This window comes from Lissotriton helveticus, chromosome 5_1, assembly GCF_964261635.1.
Source record: "Lissotriton helveticus chromosome 5_1, aLisHel1.1, whole genome shotgun sequence".
NCBI classification, from domain to species: domain Eukaryota; kingdom Metazoa; phylum Chordata; class Amphibia; order Caudata; family Salamandridae; genus Lissotriton; species Lissotriton helveticus.
The window spans coordinates 1,800,387,702-1,800,410,856 of record NC_136065.1 but is presented as its reverse complement, the minus strand read 5'-3'; the positions used below and the strand labels follow the sequence as shown (position 1 = coordinate 1,800,410,856).

The window sequence follows — 23,155 nt, the reverse complement described above, 5'->3', positions numbered from 1 at the left end:
TAGGGAGAGCATATGCACTGATCAGCAGTGGTAAAGTGCCCAGAGTCATATTGCCAACAACCACAGGTCAGGAAAAACAAGGGAGGAAGAAGCAAAAAGTTTGGGGATAACCCTGCAAAAAGGGCCATTTCCAAGAGTTAGTATCATATTTTCTACGCCTATATAATGGCAAATATATGTTTCTTTGGTGAACTGAGCACTTCAATCGACAAAGGCTATCCTGAGCCGAAATATTGTCTGTTTGAGCTCAGAATATTACAAATTGTTTACTTCAAAGACTGAGTTTTCATATCGAGAATAATCAATTATAATTTTTCCAAATGCACAATGCACCAGAAAATAAACTGCACCTATTATCAATGTGTTTTCCCACATTAGATTAGGTGTGTCTCCTTGTACTATACAAATTAAACCTAGTTTAGCAACCTAGCAACCCCTCCAGTTTCAAACCACAAGTGAGGTGGGTGGCGCATGGTAATCTAAAACAAAACAAGCTATATACAATTGGTTACAGATTAAGGTGAAATGTGACACTACTTTGGGAGAACATATGGATGTGTATGTAAGACTACTTTTTTGGTGAACTTGAAAGAAACGTTTATTGGCTAATATTGATTGCAGTTCATTAAGTGTGCCTAAGTAAGTAATAAGGACCAGAAAGGTAACATTCCAAGTTAAATCTTTTAGTGAACATGAATGTAGTGGTTCAAACAGAAAACCTATTACTCTTGCTAAGACACTATTAAGATTCCATTTCGGCACACTGGGTGCTCTTAATGGGATATCCCTTCTCAGCCCTTCCATGAATGTTCTTTAAAAGGAGTTTCTCATAGAGTAATGGATAGTCTGTTTTTTAAATAGAAAACCTTCGCCAACAAATGCATATGAATGGAAGTGCAAGCTAGGCCTACTTATGCAGGCTAGGCCTACTTCTATAAGAGAACAAAGATATCTTGCAACAACTTCCACTTTGGCACACAGAAGGTATGTGTCGCGAAGTGGCATGCCTCCTTATAAACAGTCATACACTGATGGTAAGTAAAGGAAACTGAATTCTATGACTGCAGAATTTAAATCGATAATTAGATCGATGGTGGATTCAGATACTAAATGTGTGCAATGTTAGCAAGACTAGCATACCCTAAGGTTACACTGCATCTGTAGCAACATTTTGAGTAACTGTGAGTACCATACTTCTCTGGCCCATGTGGAAGCAACTAAAATCATCATCAAAGACCCCTGATGTGTTTTGTGCCATGATGCTTTTAGTGGAAGAGATGTAAATGTGTCCAGTTGATTCACAGAACATTTCATTTGGGTTGGGAATTGTAAGTAAAACATTGAATTTTTTTTATTTGCAGTGTAGAAAATAGATCAATGTTTTGAGTGCCCTATTTCTGCTAGACACTCTTGCAACAAACACATATTAGGCTTGCATTTGTAACTAATCCTATATATATAAAGCCATCATGCCCAACAGCATCATCACCATTCTCACTATCATTGTCAGAGATTGTGATATCTTGAAAATTAGAATCGGTCTCTGAAATACCTGTACTCTCACCATTGTTGGGAAAGCATATGCTAAAAACAAACACAACAACCTATCCCTAAACAATAATTATTCCATAGGTCATGGATCCTAAATAGGTAATGTCAGAGCTGGTACTGTAAGCGTCCTGAGTTTATATGAAATCAGAATAGCATGCCAAATGGAAACCAGGGTACCAGCACTATGCGCTTCTTGACTGAAACATAGTGGAACTTAGTTAGCCTGACGGGTCACACGACCGGAAGAAGCATCCTCCGGTAGAATCAACAGAGCGTTTTGTGTTAGTCAGTGTGTTATAGCCTAATTATGTCTTGCTTTGCTGGGATGTGTGTGGTATGATTGAAGGATTGTGTGATGTGTGGTGCTATATTGTGTCTTTACAGTTTGCATATTTTTGTATTGTTCTCACCTTTGGGTCAGTTCTGCTTTTGAATTAATAAGTTTGTTGTTTCTACATAAATTAATTCATGTATACTTTTATAAAAATTATATCTTTTGATACAACAAGAATAATAAAAATAACTTTATAAATAACTGCTCTGTGGGACAATGATACTGCTTTCCTATTTGGGATCTATGACCTGTGGAATAATGATTGTTTAGGGAGAGGCTTTTGTGTTTGTTTTTGGTTATTCCCTGCTCTCCTCTCCCTATACCCAGTACCTCTGGGACCCTCTTTAGTTCTTTGGGGCAAGCATATGCTACCTGATTGTTTAAGGTTGCTTCCAGATATTCTTTTGATCTTCGGTAGAAGCAGAAGGGACTTTTTTGGCACTGATGGTGAACCCTTACTGGTGTAGGTGGGAGACTTTTCTGTGTATAAGACTGCTACTTACCTTTTACCTGCCAATCATCTAGATAAGTGTATAAATGAATTCTCTGGTGATAGAGGTGAGATGCCACAACATCAAGACATTTGGTTAACAATGCAAACTGTATTATGAAAGGTAAAACTGCGAACTCATGAATCAAGTAAAAGGTACTTGCAATGACTTGGTAGCATTTGGATATATATGGAAATGGATATCCTTCGGGTCGGGTGCAGCCAGGAAATCGCCCTCTGTAAAAGTGGGATCATTTCCCATAGCCTTTAGTCTACAGGAGAGTGATCAATACATGAAGATCTAGGATAAGACACATTGTGCCATCCTCCTTTGGTATGAGGACATGCAGTAGACTTCCTAACCTTGTTGATGCAATAGTAGTTCCTTTATTGCTCCATCGCTTAACACTCAGCAAATCTCCACTAGTAACCGAGGCATATTGTCTTTGCTGATCTTGTGCTTGTATGAAGATATATTTGAGGGTAGGTAATTAAACTCGATGCTGAATATATTTAGTACCACTGGCAACAACCACTTATTCCAACCTATTTCTCCACTCCTGAGGAAATCACTCAGCCTTCCCCCGACCGGTGTTGTGTAATGGAGTGGATGAACATGAGACTATTTGGAGCCTCTAAAATTACCTTCACTGGTGTCACAAAATCCTTTAGGGTGAAAAAGAGCTGTAGTTGGATACGCTCTGGTTGCTGGCCTTGTTTTGGATAAGGCTATCTTGCAAGATAAGGTTGCCAATCGGGTGGGGCTCATTGCTGAGGTTGTTGACGGCACTGGAATGACCACAGTTGCAGTAGATCATCAATTCACTTTACAGTGTATGTATCTTTAAAAAAATTAATTGTATAGACTTTATATGATGGACAAAGACGTGAATGCCATCAAAAGGCAACTCCAAAAGATGATGTTGTACCTCTGGCCAGAACCCAGAAATTTGTAGCAAAGCATGGCAACGTATTAGGATGATGTTGTTAATTTGACAGCATGCAACAAATTTTCCTTCTCCAATGATGTCTCCTTTTGTCTTAGAGGCGATCATATCAGTTTAAGCATATCTTTGGGTTCACAATGAGCCAATGCCACCTGTTTTCTGGCAGATCTGAGGTGTTTACTTCCTTTATCTGATGTCAAGCCTTCTGTACCTGCTTGGTTAGCAGATCCTTGGTGAGCAGTGTGAACCGCCATTGAATCTGGAGGAACATGCCTGCGGATCTTGCAGGGTTGCTCCATATTTCCACTCTACCTTGATGCTATACGCCATATTTTTACAGTGCTTTCAACTTTTTTAGCTGTGTTTCTTGGTCTGTGAACCTGTTTTGGACAAGGTTTTGATAAGGAAATCAGTTTGCACCCTTTGGGAGGATGGCAAAGCAGTGATCCGAGGCGTGGCAAAGGTGCTTGTACACAGTGATGAGCGGGAGAGGTTGGCACAGATCATGACTGTCGAGACTCAGATTCTCAATCTAGAGCATAAAGGTCATGGGCAGTGTGCCCTGACCTTGCGCAGTGGCTTTTGACAGCTTAGGGCCAGCACCGGAGCCTCGCCCTTGAGGACGCTTGCCAGTGTTGGTGGGCACACATGCACAATATCTACGAGCACTTTGATAAGTCCAAGAAGCTCTTTTATTCACTCACCACTCATTACCAAGTATCCAGCATCGTACCCCAACTGACAGCTACAGACGGTCGGCCTCTGTACTGGACCACCGATATTTTGCAGACTTCTGCAGCCTATTGGGATCTTTCTGCCCACAGACCCTGCCTCCATCAGGAGATCGAATACCCTCTACCCCATCATATTCCACTACTTAAGGTTCCCATCTCCCTAGCTCTCAAGTTGGCTGAACCGATAAAGAGGAGGAGCCTGGCGGCTTCCCCATCGAGTACTTTCTGCAGTATCATACTGAGCAGATCCCCTTTCTGCTTAAACTTTATGCTGAAGTGGCTGAAAAGGCGCTTTTGTTATGTTATGTTATGTTAATAACTTTTATTCGGCGCACAGCTGCCCCAGCGAAGGGGCGTCCTGGCGCCTGTCCAAATGCCACAACACAACAGATCAGAGCCGGAAAGAGAAGAGATCAATTGCCAGAAGCGAACAAGTGGGTTTTAATAGCGCGCCTGAAAAGAGTAAGACTATCCAGGGCACGGATGTGTAAAGGGAGAGAATTCCATAGGTCAGCTGCCAGGACACGAAAGGAGCGCCCTCCCATCCTACTCAGTCTGAACCTAGGCTTAATCGCCAGATGGTGAGATTCAGACCTAAGGGACCGTGTGGGCAAATACGAAGCAATGAGGCCCGCAAGGGCAGGAGGGGAGGAAAGCTTCAGAATCTTAAATGTCAGACAGAGAGCCTTAAATTTGATTCTCTGTCTGACCGGAAGCCAATGAAGGGAGGTCAAAACAGTGGAAACAGAGCCTTCTTCTGAATTAGACCTAGTCTTCATAGTGGTTCTTCCCAAGCCAGGACACACCCCTGAGATGTGCTACTCATATTGGCCTATCTCTTTGATTAATACCAAAATCAACCTACGTGAGAAACTCCTGGCCAATCGGCTACAACCTACCTTACCATACCTGATCCATTGAGACCAGTGTGGCTCTATGCCTGGGCGCAGTACGAGGCACTGCATCTGGAGAGTCCAGGTGGCCCTCTATGGGCTGGGAGCGTCACATCCTTTGTGGCGTTGCTTCTCTAAAGACTTTGAGAAGGGGTTCGACACAGTGAATTGGTCCTTTCTTGAGGCTGTCCTTGCGCAAGGGCGTTTTGGAAAGCACTTGAGACACCTTATTGGGGCCCTTTACTACCAACCCTATGCCCAGATCTGGGTCAATGGCCCCCTGTCTGATCGTTTACCTATTCTGCGGGGCCTGCGCCAGGATTGTCCTCTGTCCTCGATATTGTTTGCCCTCTTGATTGAGCCCCTTGTGCAGCTCATCCATTGCAATGCCCAGCTCAGTTGGTGGTTGTAGGACGGAAGGCCAAAGGGGAGGATCATGCGTTATGCTGAAGACGTTCTGTTGTTTTTAGCTGACCCCTCCACTTCAGGGCCCGTTATCTTCTCCTTACCTTGTTTGGGGAGGCCACTGGCCTCCAGTTTAACCCATCCAGATGCTTATTAGTTCAAACTGAAGGTGACGCTGACACCTATCTCTGGTGCCCTGAAAGCCCCCTGCGACACTCTCTTTGAAGTACTTGGGATTTTATATCTCCCTGATTACCGACCTTAGGAGGCACCCTAATTTGTCCCCATTGGTGTCCAAAATGAAGAGTGAGATGCACAAATGGTAGCAGCTTCCCCTGCATAGGATGGGCCGTGTAACCCTTTTCAAAATTATGATTCTCCTCCGCTTCCTTTATATATTTTAACACTACCTGCTCCTGATCTCTGTGAGCTGGTTTTGCACCCTTAATTACATTCTACGTTCCTCTCTTTGATCAGCCGGCCGAAGCGGCATTGCATTTCACAGTCTTCCTATGATAGCGGGATGGGGATGGTGGACTTTCATTGTTATTACGTGGCTTCCCAGCTGATTGTGATCAATGACTGGCATAATGGTGGGGGGGGGGATAACCCAGAATACTGAGAGGAACTCTTCTTCCTGAGTTTCAAGCGCATTCTGGACATGCTGTATGGCGCTCCATTGCCCAGCGGCATTCCTGATATCACTCGTAAGATTTTTATTTGCTGGCATTCCTCGTTGTGTTTGGTATGCTGGAATGGTACATTGACAGGGATGATACCCCATGTGGAGGGGATGCTGGCCTCACCACTCTGCTGGCTTGGAAGGTTTTCAAAAGTGCAACATTATTGGCATATCATTCCTTGGCGATATTTGAGCGTGGAACATATTTTGCCCTTCAACGAACTGCAGTATCATTATGAGCTCCACCATACACAATTTCTCAAGTTTCTGGAGCACCATCATGCACTCATGGCTAACATACCACAGGCACTGCGATACTTGAATTCAGTCCCTTGGAGGCCAAGTTCTTGATGGGTTGCATTGGCAGAGGTGCGATCTCTCCGGTTTATCGATTGCTTATTGCAAATGCCACACATGCCTTTGAGAAACTGTGCCTCCGCTGGGCAGGTTGGGTTGTTGAACTTGATGAGGCTGATTGGAGGAAGGCTCGGAGGGCTCAGCGCACATTGACTATCTCAACTGGTCTAATTCAATTGAACTACTTGAGCACAACTTACTATACCCCAATCTGCTTGCATAAAGCTGGCAAAATCCCCCCAAGCAGTTTGCTTACGGTGTTCAGAAGCTCTGGCTGACTTCTACCATGTTGTTTAGGCCTGCCAAGACATTTCTGTGTATTGGAAGCGCATGCACGGCAGCATGCTTACAGGGGTCCTGGAGCGTGATTCTGACCTAACCCCCAAGGTGGCCCTTCTGGGGTTTGTTGACGAGATGGGGGCTCTTGGGCGGACCTCACATTTATGGGTGTTACCACATTGGTGGGTAAGATTGCTCAGCGCTGGAATTCTCCTAGGGCCCGACCCAGGCGGCATAGAGGACAGGGGTGAACTGGTGTGCTCAACTTTAAAAGTCTCTTTACATAGCCCATGGCTGCCTCCGCAGACACAAGATATGGGGGAAAAGGGACATACTATAGAATGGGGTTGTGACTTGTTCGTGGCTGGTTGTGCAATGAAAGTGAAATGCAATTGTTCTTGTATCTTGCTTGGTGGTTCAAAACTAACTGAAGCGTGTTATAAAAAAAAAAAGGAAATGAGTTTACTCCTGTGCAGTTACCATTGTGGCACCATGTTGCATTGCTGTCTCTTGTATGACTGAGCGATAGGCAGATGTTTTGTCTGGAGATAGTGCCCTAAGGGAGCATTGCTATGTGGTCTACTCATTAACAGACTCAACTATCAATTTATTCCACGACACCAGACCTTGATTCTCCTCTTAATCTGTATTGTTGCATTAGATAGATGGTGAGTATGTGGTATCATCTTGAGATACGAGTGACTAAGGAGTGATAGGCTAGTGTTCTCTGTCTGATTCAGAGATCTTGTCTGAAGGCAATAAACTATGTGATGAATGACTGGTTGACTTGACCCTGTCTGTTGGCCGAAACATACCCTTCTGATGTGTTGCCACTGTATGGCCTGTGTCAAACAAATATAATGTCTACTAGAATAGGTGTGATTCTCCAGCTGTTTCCAGGAAGGTTGAGGGTGTTTTCAGTGTCAAAGTGCAAATGGTTTGGACACTGCTCAGAAACAAATCGTTTTTTAACCTGAGGTGCAGTTATAGTATTTGCTCAGATTTATATATGCTAAAACTAATTTCTTCTTCCTGGTTTCGTTCGCCACAATGGATTAAGGCTCTTAGTCTGTAGCAATATCCTCATACACCTCAGAAGACAGAGCACTAAACTTTAGGTCCAAACCTGAAGGCAGAAAAATACATATTGTACGGCGGAGTCTGCATGCTGATACATTGTGAGTTTTGACTATTTAATCATGAGTAATTCTTGAAACAGAAACTCAATCTTTGAAGTAAACAAGCAGTAATATACCGGAAAACCAACATTAAATGTCAGAATAGCACAAAGCAAGTGACCTACAACTGATCATGTTGCTTACATTCTTCTTTCTTTTTTCATGCTTGGAAGAATGGGCTGATTTATTCTGTTTTACTTGAATGGGATGATCCATAGACCCTGGTACTAAGTAATCTGATAATAGTGCAGACTTTCAATTATCCTCCGTTATCGAGTTCATAATGAAAAATATATATTTTAATGACTACACCTGTCCTGGATTTAACGAAGTACTTAGGGGGGGGGGGCGGCACGAGACTAGGGCGCTGGCCATGGAGAGACCCATTCTAGCCCTGGGGCTCAGCTGAAGTTAAAGTCCTTCCATCAATTGTTGCAGGGGCATCAGATGTCTTCCCCTTCCGGCTCAGCATGTGTTTTTGTTGCTTCCAGGTGCCATGTATTCTCATCCGTCTCTCCCTTGTGCAAGGTTTCTAAGTGGGGGTGGAAAGTCCTGGAAGCCAGGCACCCCATGCCAATCCAAAGGTGCAACATTATCACTCTGCCATGTCTCAATCCTTCTGCACAGCATTCTCGGACAAGTCGACTTCAAGAGGTCTACAGAAAGGCCTACCTTGGATGCCTCATCTCTACCTTCAGCAGACACAGCTGGATGACCCCTTCTGTGTCTATCTCCAGAGCTCCGGCCATCTTCCTTTGCTTCTGTGGGCCTGGGCCACCCCAGCCCAGGTAGTGACAAGCTAATTAAAAGTTGGAGATTTTCTCCCCATCTCTTCCACTGTTAATGGCTTTATTGTGTGGTGAGGACTATGATCCTCCTGCTCGCCAGAAGAGAATTATCTTGTCCCAGGAGGGGGGCATAGACCTGGAATATGATTATTAGCTGAGCCAGGGAAATATGAAAAATCTTAAAGTGCCAAAAGGAATGTAGATATGATGTACAGGACTGTGGATCTATTCTAAGGAACTATACTTTGGTTCAGATTTAGCCTATAATGAGTAATTCAGTTAAGCACCACAGACTTTCAGTAAACACAACAGACCGGAAAACTGAATGCCCACTCCCTTTATAAACTCCAGAGGCACTGGGCCTAGCCCTATGGACACTTGGTGAAGAATACTGGCTTGCATTACGTTCACTTACTGTGTCTCCAAAGATCATTAGTCTAACAGCATGGCATGCCTAGGATGCTCTGGGCTCAGGATATGGCTCTAGTGTCAACCACAGGCCATGGAGTTGCACCTGTCTAGTGGGCCATAGTCATAAGTCATGACATAGGGACTCATGTACAAACTCCATGGAGACACAAAACCTCAAATGGTGCAGCCCTTTGCTGAACTCCATTGCCAATCCGACTGACCACAGGACCAATTGAAAACAGCTTTTGGTCATGCCCAGCAAGCTCTAAACATATTGCATGGGTTTCAGCTATATCTTTTGCCCAGGAATGGTGCCCTCACTGATTACCAGAGGAATTGGGCATAGGACAGAGACTTTAGCAACATGCTGTGCCCAATGTCTCTGCTCACAGTGTCTACTACCTCCATTAATCCAGTACCTATGGGGCACAGATTTTGGGCAATAGTATGTGTTCTCACGTTAGTACAGTGGAGGGGGAAACACCAGCACACTTGTTGGCCCTCTTGGCCTACTCCCCTGACAGTCTGATTGAAGCAAAGACTGAAAGAGCAAAATACTGATTTCATGGCTAGAAGCAATACGGTATGATGGTGGTTGGGGATCTCTATAATAGTGGCACATTGTGAGTGTTTGCCAAATTAATGGAAATATATGTATCTCCACAGGCCGCTTTTTAGCATGCGCAGGGCTAGTAGATGAAATGCATAAGAGATGGGCCTCTAAAGTTACGGCCAATTTGTCCGTAATCATACCCTGGATAGAAACCAGGATGTAGCTTCGGAGAGGGGGTGTTTGGGGTGCCACACTCCCCCCAAAAATATATTTTCCTGTAAATAGTGGAGTACAGGTGTTTTCAGTTGGGAATGGTGGGGTGTCTGTCGGAATTCTCCCTGGATTTTTACATGCTCACACTGACAAAAACAGCACGCCTACTCACACACTCTCTCGCCTCTGCCTTAAAACTTGTTTAGTTTGAAAACAATTGTGGTGTAAGTACCCCTGACAATCTGCACTTCTCCTTCTTTCTACTGCCTCTTAAGGCACCCTTGTGTCCTGCCTCTCATTATGTATTTTATTAAGATATGCTGGCGCTATTGTTTAGAAATCTGAAGCTTTCACCCCCCCAATATTACTGACCAAGCTACAACCCTGTATACGAGGCTGGCCCTGGTGAGGTGTACTCTACAGTACACTGTGTGCTGATCTAGATGGGAATCAAACACAAGGAGATGATGGACGGAGCGCTGAAACTTTTCAGACACTCACCCCAGTCAAAGATCTGGGTTGAATCCATCATCATTCTTTAGCTCACTTCGCCACCTAAGTTCAGATCCAGCTATATGCAAATCAGTCTTGACCCTGTGCCTCATGGGAACAGTCCAGCCCGTACTGCCAAGCTAGGTCTTCCCTGAACCGGAAACAAGCATCCTGGGACCGGTTTCTGTGTAACACCATTCATCAGCCAGGCTAGCTTGAATCCAGTGGCAAAGTGAGCAAGGGACCGACGTCTGGGCATACCCTGTCAACTTAGGGTGAACAAAGCAAACACAAGGAGATGATGGACAGAGCGCTGAAACATTTCAGACACCCACCCCCAGTCACAGATCTGGGTTTAATCCATCACCATTATTTAGCTCACATTGCCACCTCAGTTCAGACCCAGCTATATGCACATCAGTCTTGAACCTGTGATCTAGATGGGGACCTCATTATTTTAAGTGGAAAATGGACCCAAGACCTGGGCATAGAACTTGACAATAGGAACTGGAAAAGGGCATAAGAGCACCTTGGAAGGATTTCTTGCAGAGTTTTTAACTCCCGCCCACTTACCTTCCTTTGGGGCTTCTGTTCGCTTCCCTGCACCCCGCGCAGCCGAGTTGAACGCTGCTGCGGGACAGGCTTTCCCACTCGCCGTAATAAGCGAGCCTCCCCTCAGGCCATGCCCACCTGCACGAGGCCACGCCCACCTGGATACTTAATAGGAGCTGATCACTAGCTCGGCCCTGCATTAGACTCTCCCGAGGCTTCCCCGGGTGCACAGCCCATACTTTTCTCGATCTTTTTTAACTGTGTGAAATAGCTTGTTTTTAACTCCCTCCCACTTACCTTCCTTTGGGGCTTCTGTTCGCTTCCCTGCACCCCGCGCAGTCGAGGTGAACGCTGCTGCGGGACAGGACTTCCCACTCGCCGCCATCAGCGAGCCTCCCCTCAGGCCACGCCCACCTGCACGAGGCCACGCCCACCTGGATACTTAATAGGAGCTGATCACTAGCTCGGCCCTGCATTAGACTCTCCCGAGGCTTCCCCGGGTGCACAGCCCATACTTTTCTCGATCTTTTTTAACTGTGTGAAATAGCTTGTTTTTAACTCCCGCCCACTTACCTTCCTTTGGGGCTTCTGTTCGCTTCCCTGCACCCCGCGCAGCCGAGGTGAACGCTGCTGCGGGACAGGCTTTCCCACTCGCCGCCATCAGCGAACCTCCCCTCAGGCCAGGCCCACCTGCACGAGGCCACGCCCACCTGGATACCTAATAGGAGCTGATCACTAGCTCGGCCCTGCATTAGACTCTCCCGAGGCTTCCCCGGGTGCACAGCCCATACTTTTCTTGATCTTTTTTAACTGTGTGAAATAGCTTGTTTTTAACTCCCGCCCACTTACCTTCCTTTGGGGCTTCTGTTCGCTTCCCTGCACCCCGCGCAGCCGAGGTGAACGCTGCTGCGGGACAGGCTTTCCCACTCGCCGCCATCAGCGAGCCTCCCCTCAGGCCACGCCCACCTGCACGAGGCCACGCCCTGATCATCGCTATGAAGCATGTGCTTCCCATGTACGCGCAGCGGTCGGGCGCAGCGGGCGCGCCTAAGGCAAGCCCGTCTGCGCCAGTCCGCGACCGGCCGGGACCAGGGGCCACAGACCCTGCCCGTCCTCTGGTTTACTCACCAGCCCAACTTTCTGCACACCCGGCCCTTCTCCCTCCCTCCCCCTCTTTGCTGCAACGTCTTGACTCCTGTGGTATTCTTGCCCCCCACGCCCCCTGTTCACTCCCACCCACTCACAGTCCTACTTCTCCCTCCCCTGTTCCTCCGCTTCCACCTTGCTCTCCACCCACCTCCCTCACAGCTGCTGCTTACCTGCTCAACACTCGGTCGGCAGTTAGGCACCAAATGGAACTTTTTAATCTTTTGAGCACTGATTCTCCAGATTATTTATTCCTCACTGAAACTTGGTTCTCCACCGACTCCCTTCCGGACCTCCTGACCATTCTCCCTGACAACTACTATGTTCTTCGTGCGGATCGCCCGGCTGGGAAGGCTGGAGGCGGTGTGGCGATGATTATTCGCTCCACCCTGAAATTTCAGCTTCTCGATCACCCTCCCATACCCAATGTGGACTACCTGGTGGCCCGATCCTTTAACCTCCCTGATCCTCTCACCATTGTCCTCTTGTATCGTCCCCCTCAACCCATGCCTTTATTTGTAGCTACTCTCCAGGATCTCTTGGCCACTTTGGCGGTCAATAATTCATCGGTCATCTTACTCGGCGATTTCAACTACTGGCCAGGCGACCCTAGGGAAGATTCTTCTTCTAAAGACTTCTCTGCCACCCTCCAGTGTTTGAATTTCACGTCTCACATCTTGGTCCCTACCCATGTCAAGGGCCACACTCTTGACCAAATCTGGTCATTACGTCGTCATGTCTCCCCCCCTTCCATATCCCCCTGTATTTGGTCTGACCATTCCATTATTTCATTCTCCATTTTTTCTGCCTCAACCGTTAAACCGCCCCTACCCAAAAACGTACTTGCTCGAAGCTGGAACCAAACGGATCTCATCTCTCTTTCGTCTTCCTTGGCCTCCACAGTGCCTGACCTTACTGGTCTTGCCATAGATTTACAGACAGAAGCCATTAGCACCTGGCTCTCTTCTTCCTGCGACCAGGTTGCCCCGTTTAGAAAGGTCAAATCCGTTCGTCCCTACGACGCACATAAATGGTTCACCAGGGAGCTCAAAGATCTTAAACTTGATCTCAGGCGTTCGGAACGCCATTGGAGACGAAACTACTGCCCTGCTCTCCGTGCTAAATACAAACTTTTACTCAACGACTATAAAAAAGCGATCTTGATGGCCAAAACCAAATACTTTACCGAGAGAGTTGCCCTCTCTGCCAACAAACCCCGAGAAATTTTCTCCTTGGTTCACCATCTCGCCACTTCCGATCGCACCAGCACCAGCCTTGTCCCTACCCAGACCCTCTGCTCCTCACTCAACGATTATTTTATTGACAAGATTGCCAACATAAAGGCTAATATTCCCGTGATGCGCCAACCTGATGCCTCCTATCCCCTTCCTCTGCCCCCCTCTTCACTGGATCACTTTCCTCCCATTTCTATCGATTGTTTTCTCAATTTGCTCGCCAAAGTCAAGTCTGGTTCTCCGGCGGACTGTGCTCCGGCACGGATCCTCAAAGTTCTTTTTACCAGCTGTTTCTCTCCTCCCCTTGCTCTTCTTAATGCCTCCTTGGCCCTGGGGTCTGTCCCTTCTCCTTTCAAAACTGCCATGGTTCTTCCTATTCTCAAGAAACCTGGACTAGACCCTTCCCTCCCTTCTAATTTCAGGCCTATTTCCCTTCTTCCCTACTTGGGGAAGATCCTTGAAAGCTACGTCACATCTTGCTTGTCTTCTTATGTCGAGGAGAACCGTCTCCTGTCTTCCCATCAGGCGGGCTTCCGACCAGTACATTCCACGGAGACTGTGATCATCGCGGTCCTGGACGAACTTAAGGGGAAAGCTGACACCAATCTTCCCCAAGCCCTGGTTCTCCTCGACCTGTCCGCTGCGTTTGACACGGTCGACCATACCATCCTTCTCGACCGTGTCAGCGCAGCGGGCATTTGGGGCGTAGCCTTCTCTTGGCTGGCGTCCTTTCTTCAAGGCAGGTCCCAAGCGGTCCATCTTTCGGGCTTTTCGGCTCCCCCTCGATCAGTCAGCTGCGGGGTCCCCCAAGGTTCTTCTCTTTCTCCCCTCCTTTTCAATCTTTATATTCACCCCCTTATTATTTCTCTTCGCGAACTGGGGGTCTCGGTGTATAATTACGCGGACGACCTCCAGCTCGTCTTTGATCTTTCCTCTCCCTCGGATTCTCTTTCTAAATTCTGCTCCACTTTAGTTTTTATTTCTGAATGGATGAGCTCCAATCATTTGAAGCTCAATCCCGATAAGACGGAGCTCGTCCTCACGGGTGGCCCTTCCAATCCTTGGTCCCCGACTCATTGGCCCCCTTCTTTTGGCCCCCCTCCCTCTCCGGTTCCCTCCGTTCGGACCTTGGGCATCAAGGTCAGCCATGACCTTACTATGCATGCCCAAGTCAGTTCCGTTGTATCTTCTTGTTTTTTATCCCTTCGTCTCATCCGGAAGATCTCCCGCTATTTCTCAGCAGACGCCCTTAAATCCATAGTCATGGCTCTCATCACCTCCCGCCTTGACTATGGGAATGGCCTGTATGTGAGCATACCTGCTTATGAAACCCGTCGCCTACAGGCCATTCAAAACCAGGCAGCCCGCCTCATCCTCCGTCTTCCCAAATCTTCCCACATCACTTCTGCACTTAAGGCCCTTCATTGGCTCCCCGTGCACCTTAGATCTTTCTTTAAATTGGCCTGCCTGGCCTTTCGGGGCCACTCCCGTTCAGCCCCTCTTTTTATTAGTTCTTTGATCACTCCCTATACCCCGACCCGCACTCTTCGTTCCTCTTCTCTCTCTCTTCTGCACGTTACCCGCTTCCGCAAAACCAGAACGGGGGGCACACGTTTTTCGGTTCTGGCCCCCCGGTTCTGGAATAGTCTTCCTCCCTCCATTCGTTCTATTCCCATATACACCCACTTTCGTAAAGCCCTGAAAACATTCTTGTTTTCTCAGGCTTTCCCTTGCTAGCCCCCTCGGATTCCTCTACAGAGTCAGGTCTAGTCCCTAGCGCCAGGAAGCCGCTTGGCCGCAGTGCGCTGTATCAAGTTTCTTTTTCATTTCATTTCATTTCATGCTAGATTCTATCTGAAGCAATTGCATTTCTTGCCCAGGACATATCTGACTCCCAAAAGACCAGGCTTAATTCACTAATCTGTTAGTGGTCAATGCCCCAGGTCTGATGGGCTTGTTGGACAATGATTGCTTTCTGAGAACTGTTGCGGAAAGGTTAGAATGTGCCATGAGATGCCTTCTCTGTTTGATCTACCTACTGGGACTCTTACCCCACTCAAAAATGGGTAAAACATTTTCTGTAAAATCTACTTTTGTATCACCCCAATATCATTGCCTTCTACATACAACACAAATCGAATATGCAATATACTGGATACCATAAATGATGGCTAAGCCACGTCAAGCAAATAGCTATAAGAAAACAAGTTACTTACCTGTAACTACAGTTATCCGGTATTGGTATCTTTCATAGATTCACATGTCTGAATCATTCCCGGTCGTTGAGGCGGGAGTCCCATGGTAAATAAAATAGCAGTGCCAAAGGTAAATAATAGTAGTAGGTCCTAAGGAAAAAGGCCTGAGGCTCAAATCCTAGTAGCCAATCTACATCATTATGCTAAAAGAATCAAACTTTTGGTACAACCAATCAGCTACCACCACCCACTAGAACCCTCTCTGCAGAGCCAGTTCTCCTCGGATTTTCGTCAGCACAAGTAGGAAATAAGTATCCCTAAATAGAGTACTGACTCTCCGGGGAGGAGGGTGGGTGCATGTGAATCTATGAAAGATACCAATACTGGATAACTGTAGTTACAGGTAAGTAACTTGTTTTTATTGCCATTTATAGTTTACCATGACAATTAGCGATACAAGTACATTCATTTGAGTTATATATTTCATCTTCTACAGCTTAGTATACCGCTATCTATATATGAAGCTGATCGGTAGACATTTTGTCAACGGTGGTATTTTGGGCTGTGTAAATGCTGTACAGAACAGGGGTGTAATAACAGGGAAAAGAAGTAACTTGTTTTCTCATCCAGTATTGGGATATCTTTCATAGATTCACATGCCTGAATCAGAGTAGCAAGCAGTATGCCAATTATACAGGCGGTTGCGGATGGTGGGAGACTTGTACTGATAAACTCCCAGTTGCATCTCTAAAGAATTAACAAATGCATTATATTCCGACTTTCCCCATGCACAACATGATAGAAAGATTCGTAGAAAAACATGCCCATTTACATACAGTCATGAATATAGAAAGCTGTACATCTTATATGAAAATAAATACATTTATAGATGCAGAACTATATATCTCTATATATATATATTTCGTATATATACATATATATATATATATATATATATATAATTAAGAGAACGAAGGGTACCTGAACTGTTCACAAAGAAAACGGTGGCGGAGGACAGCCTGTCCAACCGCCGCATCCTCCTGACACGCTGATTGAAGGCAGTAATGCCTCGTGAAAATGTGGACATTCTTCCATGTTGCAGCACGGCATATATTCTCTAGAGTTACTCCAGCAAATAATGCTGTAGACGCTGCCACAGATCTTGTGGAATGAGCTTTAACCTTTCTTAGCAATGGTCTGTTAGCTTTGTCGTGACAGAAATGGATCGTAGATGCTATCCATCTGGAAATTGTGGCTTTTGTGACAGCTGTTCCCAGTGTGGCTTGACCGTAAGCCACCAATAGTTTATCAGATTTTCTGAAGGATTTTGTTCTCTGCAAATAGAATTTAAACATCTTTTGATGTCCAGAGAATGTAAAGTTCTTTCCGCTGGTGTAGTTGGGTTTGGAAAGAAAGTTCGTAACTTCACCGGCTCCTTGAGATGAAATTGGGACGGTACTTTAGGTATGAATGTAGGGTTAGTTCTGAGAGTTACATAATCCTTATAGAAATGCCGACATGGCTCCTTTATAGTGTAGGCGTGAATTTCACTTACTCTCCGAGTGGATATTATAGCCAAAAGCAGAGCAACCTTCCATGTTAGAAATTTGAGCTCGACTTTGTGAATGGGCTCGAACGGGTGTTTCATCAACTGTGTGACGATCGTCTTAAGAACCCACTCCGGTGGAGGAGGTCTCACCGGAGGGAAAGATCTGAAAAGACCTCTCATGAACTGTTTGATTAGAGATGATGAACACAGTGATGGAATCTTAGCAACTTTCCTGAATCTGGAGAGAGCGGCTAGATGCACTTTAACTGAAAAGAAAGTGAGTGCAAACCTAGCCAGATGCAGCAGATAAGGAAGAACCTGCTCTGCAGGAGCTTCTATCAGATGCACCTTGTTCGTTTCACATCAACAGCAAAATCTCTTCCATTTAAGACGATAAGTCTTAATTGTGCTTTGAGCTCTTGATTTGGTTAAGATGTCGCGACAATCCTGAGGGATATCAAGGTCCTTGAATTCTAGGAATTCAGGAGCCATGCGTGTAAATTGAGAGATTGAGGGTCTGGGTGAAGCACCTGCCCCTTGTTCCTCGACAGCGGTGTGGGTGTTGGAAGGAAATGGATCGGTTGGTCCTGGGATAGCAAGAGAAGTTTCTGGAACCAGTATTGTCATCACCGGGGAGCAATTAGGATGAGACGGCAGCCCTCCCACTTCATCTTGCGTAACACCTTTGGTATCAAAGGGATTGGGGGAAAAGCGTAAGCACAGATCCCTGACCATTGCATGGACAGGGCATTCCCTCTTGACCCCTGTCGAGGATATCTGCTGGCGTAATATTGGCATTTTTTGTTTTGTTTTGTTGCAAACAAATCCAATGTCGGCTTGCCCCAGGCCTGGAACACTCTGTTCAGTTGGAGTTGGTCCAATTCCCACTCGTGGCAGTCTGGTAGGGATCTGCTGAACGTGTCCGCTAGGGTATTGTGGAGGCCTCTGACATGTTCCGCCTTGAGGGTTATGTTGTGGAGTGTGATCGATTCCCATAACTCCTGAGCCTCCTTTGACAAAGTTGCCGATCTTGTCCCTCCTTGTTTGTTCACGTAAAACATGCTGGTGGTATTGTCGGTTCGAACTAGTACCGATGATCCTGCAATCCTTGGAAGGAAAGCTTGCAACAATAGGAAGATTGCTCGCAATTCCAGGCTGTTGATGTGTCGTTGTCTGTACTTCTGAGACCACTTGCCTTGTATTTGTAAATCTTGGAGATAACCTCCCCATCCCTCCATGGACGCATCTGTTGTCAGAATAAAGTCTGGGGGATATTGTATGAATGTGAGACCTTCTGCCAGATTGGCCAACTGTGACCACCAGTGGAGAGCATCCACCATGCGTGGTGTGACCTTGATGATGTCATTGAAGCAACCTGTCGCTTGCTGCCATTGCAGATGTAGTTCCTCCTGTAAAGGTCTCACTCTGAGACGTGCCAAGGGAATGAGATTTATGGCTGAAGAGCACATTCCCAGGAGTGAAGCGAACATGCAAACAGAAAGTGACTTTCTTTTTGAGACCCGGAGTGCTAGCTTTTGGAGGAGAAGTTGTCTTTCTTGAGATAAGAATGCCTTGCATTGGATCGTGTCCAGACTTGCTCCAAGGAAAGGCAGGATTTGCTTTGGATGTAACTGGGATTTGCTTCTGTTCACAGTTAACCCCAGAGAGGCAAAGAGATTGCGACATGTTGAAATGGCAGTCTTTACAGTGTGCTGTGAAGGACCTTTGATTAAAAAATCGTCCAAGTACAGGAAGACCTGGATTCCCCAAGAACGCGACGTTGCCGCTACTGGAGCCAGGCACTTTGTGGAGATCCTTGGAGCCGATTTTAGTCCAAAAGGGAGGACTTTGAACTGATAATGGGCGCCAGCCAAAGTGAAGCGGAGATACTTGGGATGTTTTGGATGGATTGGGATGTGGAAGTAAGCGTCTTCCATGTCTAAAGAAGCCATAAAATCTCCCTCGTTCAGGCAGCTTAGAATCTCTGAGAGAATGACCATGTGAAACCCTTGTTTTTGAGGAATCTGTTGAGATTGCAAAGGTCCAGGATTGGTCGCCATTCCCCTGATTTCTTTTTGATTAGGAAAAAACGGGAGTAGAAACCTGTTCGTTTCTGATGTACTGGGACCTTTTCTATAGCGTTCTTGAGGAGCATTGTATAAGCTTCTTTGAACAATAACTGAAGACGTGGGGGAGGGGTCCCCTGGGCGGAGTGGTTGGTGGCTTGTTGACGAATTCTAGGGTGTGTCCAGTTCTCACTAGGTCTAACACCCATTGGTCGGAGGAAATTTCTTGCCACTGGTCCAGATGAGATGAAATGTTTGCGCCCACGGGGAGGGGAGGAAAGGTGATTGGAGCCGGCTTAACTCAGTGCTTTCTGTTAGAGTCTCGCTCTTGATTGTTGGAGCGTTTACGGCCTGCTTGGCGAGAGAAACCAGCCGTATTGAATTGGCGGTATGATGATTGGTAATTTTGTCGATATTGAGGCTGATATTGTCTGTTTTGTTGTGTATTATAACCCCCTCTAGAGGAATAGCCACGCCCCCTAGCGCCTCTGAATGTCCCACGCTTGTACTGCAGGGAACCTAAAGATCTTGCCGTATCAGTGTCAGTCTTGATTGCTTGGAGGGCTTCTCCAATATGTTTGCCAAACAAAGATTCTCCGTCGTAGGCCATATCTAATATTTTTGTTTGGACTTCTGGTCGGAAGGTGGTAGCTTTTAACCAACCCTGGCGCTTGAGAACTGCTGCCCCAGCTAATTGCCTGAAATTTGTATTGACAATGTCTAGAGCACAATCGATCGTCTCTGCTGCTGCGCGCTCTCCCTCCAGGAGAATTTTCCGAGCTTCCTGTCATTTCTCCTCTGGAATGAAGTCAATCAAACCAGCCATATCCGATCACATTTGGCGATCATAACACCCTATAATCGCTAATGAGTTTGCTGCCCTGATAGAAGCAGCAGCCATGGTTGAAAACTTTTTACCTATGAGATCAAGGCGACGGCCCTCTTTGTCCCGCGGCGTAGTGATGGGCATTGCTGGGTTTTTGGACCTTTGTTGGCCGGCCTGTGAACTGAGAGAATCCGGCCTAGGGTGTCCAATGAGACAGGATGGACTGTTGGCTGGAGCCCAATATGTTTATCTACCCGTGGAAGCACAGCAGGCACGGATGCAGGGTTTTTCATAATCTTGATGCCCTCGTTCCATATATAATCTATGATCGGAATGGCTCTGGTAATATTGCTAGTCCCCTCTTTGAAATCATGTAGGAAACATTAAGTTTGTTCCACAGTTACTGGAAGTTGAAACCTAGCAGCAGCGCGCTGCATGAAGTTATGAAATCCACCTATATCTTCTGGTGGAGAGTCCAATGGTTGTGGAGTTGGTGCTGAAGGCATAGGGATAATATAAGAATCCCATGTGTCCACGTGGGGATTTTCTGGCAGCTCACCATCTTCCACTTCCTCATCTGAAGAAGTGTCTGGAGTACGAAGAGGCTGAGTTGGCGAGTGCTCCTGAGAAGGTTCTGTAACTGGAGACATTGGCGTTGGAACCTTGGGTGGAGGAACAGGATCTGGAACCACCACAGGCTGAGGTGGTGTAATGACCTGCTGCGGGGGAAAGCGCTGCCTATAATCAGCTAACATGGCTTGCAAGTCCTGAATAAGGTTAGGAGGCAGATGGCTAGAATCCGAAAGCCGAGATTGCCTCTGGTATTCCGTGTAATGAGGAACAACAATGTCCTCTTGGTAGTAGTGCTCATGGTAGTTATCCTCATCTTCCTCTTCATTTTGATATTTAATGTTAAGTTCGGAAGGATGACTAGCTACCCCAAAAGCTCCTTCATCATCATCATCGTCATTGTCATCATCCTCCTCTTGGACATATGTCTCAAGGAGGTGAGATGGAGTAAGAGGAGAGACATATGAGCAGTCATGTCTTAGGTATGATTTAAGCTGAAAAGTCTTTGATGAAAGAGGTGTTGAAAAAGTTGCCACCGCTAAAACCTTAGTTGGAGTAGGTTCCAGCACTGTAACTGGTGCAGTCGTCGACGGGATCATTGTAAATGGAGCTACCGTAGATGGACTCTTTATTTTAATCGTCGCCGGTGGGATCATCGTCTACGGGATCGTTGCCGACGGAACCATCATCAACGGACTCGATGTCGACGGGACCATTGTCGACGGGCTCTACGTCGACAGAACCATCGCCGAACAACTCGACGTCAACGGGACCATTAAAGACGGACTCGACCTCAATGGGATCGTCTTCGATGGGCTTGGTTTCTTCGTCGACGGGGCAGTTGTAGACGACGTAGTAGAAACCTGAGTCTTCATCGACTAAACCTTCGTCGACGGTGGAGGCTTCGCCGACTGTACTTTCGTCGATGAGAGTTTTGACGACTTTGTTGATGAGGTCTTCGTCGACGAGATGTCAACGACGGTCTTCTTAGTCACAACAGAAATCCAAGTTGACAGAATAGGTGAAGTGATAGAAGTAGAAGAAATAGTCGCCGTCGACGAAGGAGCTGAAGACGTGACAGAAATTGTCGACGATAAAGGAAAAGCTTAGGGAATAGAACAGCTTTAACTCACAGTTTTGGAAGATTCCCTTTTAGAGTCCTTAAGAGCTGTAGCCTGAGGAGACCTCTGAGAAGGTCCAGAAGTAGAGTGGTAGAATTTATGATGTTTTCTCCCCTCACTTGACGAATTGTCCTGAGATCTTGCTCTCTTGCTGGAAGTTGAGCCTCTATCATCATCTTCAGCTGTAGAAGATTTAAGCCACAACAAGACTCTTGCCTCCCTATCCCTTAGAGTTTTTGAAGGGAAGGTTCAGCATATCTTACAATTTTTAGCTTCATGTTTAGGGTAGAGGCAGTAAATGCAGTCCTTATGTTGATCATCAACATGGACTCTCTTTTTGTCGCAGGTTCTACAAGGTTTGAACAAGGCCTTCTTGTCAGACATCTTGAAGGACAAACTGAGTTGGCACTCAGGGAGACTCCCTTCCACACGACGTGCAGTGAAAATCTGAGGAGAACTGGCTCTGAAGAGAGGGTTCTAGAGGGTGCTGGCAGCTGATTGGTTGTACCAAAAGTTTGGTTCTTTTAGCAGATGTAGATAGGCTACTACGATTTGGGCCTCAGGCCTTTTTCCTTAGGGCCTACTACTGTTATTTACCTTTGACATTGCTATTTTATTTACCGTGGGACTCCCGCCTCGACGATGGGAAATGATTCAGGCATGTGAATCTATGAAAGATACCCCAATACTGGATAACAAGCTCAAACGTTTGATCAACTAGCCTATTACTAACCTAAGAGTAGCGTATGCAGTGGTCAAATTAGTCTGTCACATTTCCTCTGACAAAGATATCAAACACACACAAACCAAAGATTTTAAATCACCTTGACACTATCCAAGATTATCTTAGATGATCCATCACATTCATTATCAACTACTGAAACTCACACCAAACAAGTAAAATGATGCAGTTGTTTAAATAGATCATATAACGCTAAATATTAAATCAAATGGGCAAGCAGTAACTGTTTGCTCTGTTGTCAGCGATGATGTAAATGTTAATATAGTATGTAATGTCACCAGTGGTGTCAACAACAAAGTAATCTGCTTCATCATCTGTGGCATCATGTGTGAGACAATGATCCATTTCCATGGTTTTCAGATTGTGGATCATAACCATAACTTAGCTTCAGCTGAGGTTTGTTAAGGGGATATTATGTGATGAGCCGTGACATTCAGCCAGTCTTTGCATCTAGTTACCATGCCCACACAACCAATGGACTTTGGGTATAGAGATAGCCATCAGTTACACACTGAGCCTGCGGAATCCATAACCAGCTAAACAGTACATGGCAACTTTTAGATGTGTTCTGGACCATCGACAAGTGGGATTGGTATTTGGTCATGCCCTGAGCCTGCTACCTTTGCCCCAGTTAGAAAGGTAGGGACTGTTTTCAACCATGCTATGTGCACATAACCTCTTCCACAGTTCCTGGTAGCCACAACCTGTGCCTACGTCAAGAGAACATAGAGTGCTGGGGTAAGACACAGCATCCACTTTCCCTCCTCCACTGCATGCTGATGACAGCTTGGAGCCATGCTGGGTGTGCACAGACCATTGACTTCAGTCACACCCTGCAACCATTTC

General features: G+C 46.2%; 1 protein-coding gene across 1 annotated transcript in view; it reads right to left on the bottom strand.

Moving 5' to 3' along the window:
* LOC144752809 (uncharacterized) overlaps window positions 1–23,155 on the bottom strand; it is a 489,465-nt gene that overhangs the window by 109,293 nt on the left and 357,017 nt on the right. The window lies entirely within an intron of this gene.